The 2,021-nt window shown below is 30.4% G+C and overlaps 1 non-coding gene across 1 annotated transcript; it reads right to left on the reverse strand.

Annotated features, from left to right (window-relative positions):
• Positions 1 to 1,127: 1,127 nt before the first annotated feature.
• Positions 1,128 to 1,230, reverse strand: LOC141559197 (U6 spliceosomal RNA). Its single transcript, XR_012487273.1, has one exon. It is a non-coding gene; the product is annotated as a U6 spliceosomal RNA (small nuclear RNA).
• Positions 1,231 to 2,021: the final 791 nt, after the last annotated feature.

The following is a 2,021-nucleotide window of genomic DNA, read 5'->3' on the forward strand; positions in this document are numbered from 1 at the left end:
TGCTAGTAGTTTTCATATGTCTTTGATACCAAACTCTTATCTGATATAAACATTATTTTCCTCCATTCAACCACTTTATTTCTTATTCTATATACATATATGTTACTTGTACAGAAAGTTTTCAGTTATCATATAATAAAAATTATCTGTTTTATCTCTTGTAGGTTACTCTTTCCTTTGGTAAAACATATATGCATCTATGCATACATACATATATGTATACATATATACACATATATACAAATATATGATATATGTATATACACACATACATATACACATACATATGTGTGTCTTTTTTCATGTTTGTGAAAGACATGGGATCTCTTCCATTTTTTAACAGTTTTTTTCCTCTTTTGTAATAGGTTTTTTTTTTAACATTTAGGTCATGTATCCATTTTGAATTTGAATGGTACAAGTTGTTGGCATAAATCTAATTTCTGTCAGACTGCTTTCCTATTTTCTCAGTATTCTTAACAAATAGAGATTTCTTTCCTAAATAACTTGTGCTTTTGAATTTATTGAATACTGAGTTATTGAGTTCCATTATTTCTGATTCTCCTTTGGCTAGTCAGGTCTATTGATCAACTTTTTTGTTTTTTAGCCAATATCAAATGATTTTGATGTCTGAGATCTATAGTTTGAGTACTTTTGCCCCTTCTTATTAGGGATAGGACCTTAGAGGTCAGCTAGTCTAATGATCTTTCAGATGAAATTGTTAAGACCTAGAGTAGTGAAGCCATTTGTCTAGGGCCATCTAAATAGTAATAAGCAGATCAAGGATTTGGACTCATATCCCCAGTTCAAGTTCAGTACTTTTTCTATTGTCTGCATTGTCTCTTTGCTTTATTTAAAGGTGAAAGAAACAGAAATGTTCAGCAACTGAGATGAGAGCATCTCTTCAATTAGGCAGATAAATATAAAACTAATGCATTTCACTATGATGAAAAGGCCACATGAAGAAAAATAATCCTGACTTTAAATAAGAACACCCTTTATAGAGTCAAATAAAAAAAATAAAGAAGAAATATATGAAAATATTTCAAAAACATTAAAAAAAACCTCTGCCAGAGAAATACAAAAAATGGGTTTTGTTTGTTTGTTTGTTTGTTTGTTTTTTGGTTAAAACAAATATGGAATCTTTCTTGAATTTGTATGTCAGCTTTGCCCAGGGATATTGTTAATCTTCTGTGTCATTCCAATTTAGTATAGGTGCTGCATATAAAGAATGATTAGTAAAGTATTATTTATAGCACAGGTGACTGAGTTTTAACTCAGGCTAATAAGATATTGGTTCTATTGGGCCAATATGTTGCAATAATCTGTGGATTTAATAGAAATTTCCTCATGATAAAGAAACAGAATATTAAGGACTTTAGAGATTATTCTATTTGATTCTCTCATTTTTTATATACAAAGAAACAAAAGTCCTAGAAGACCACAGAATCACAGAATTTTAGTGATGAGAGAAATCTTAACAACTATTCAGTCCCATACACACAAAAAAGAAATTCTACTATAACACTACCTGACAAGCGATTATCCAATCTCAATTTAAGGATCTCTAAGAGGGAAGAATTCAACATTTCTTAAGGTACTCCATTACACTTTTGAACAGCTCAAATTATGTGGTTTTCCTGATATCAAGTTTTAAATTGTATCTTTGATACTTTAATTGCTCTTGGTTCTGACCCTTAGGGTCACCCCAGAACAAAACTGATTGCTTCCGGAGAAGCTATTAAAATACTTGAACTGCCATATCCCACTCTCATTCCTGTAACACTCCTTTTCCCCAAGCTAGACATAATCAATTCTTTCAATAATATGAACTTAAGAAATTTTACCATCCTGGTTGATCTTTATGGATGTATTCCAACTTTTCAATGTTATTCTTGAAATACGGTACTCAGAACTCCATACAGAATTCCAGATACATTCTGACAAGAGCAAAGTTTTTTATATTTTATATTTTTATATACCTTTTTATATTGCTCAAGATCATATTAGGTTTTCAGCTTGCC

The sequence above is a fragment of the Sminthopsis crassicaudata genome, chromosome 2 (genome assembly GCF_048593235.1).
Source record: "Sminthopsis crassicaudata isolate SCR6 chromosome 2, ASM4859323v1, whole genome shotgun sequence".
Lineage (NCBI taxonomy): Eukaryota > Metazoa > Chordata > Mammalia > Dasyuromorphia > Dasyuridae > Sminthopsis > Sminthopsis crassicaudata.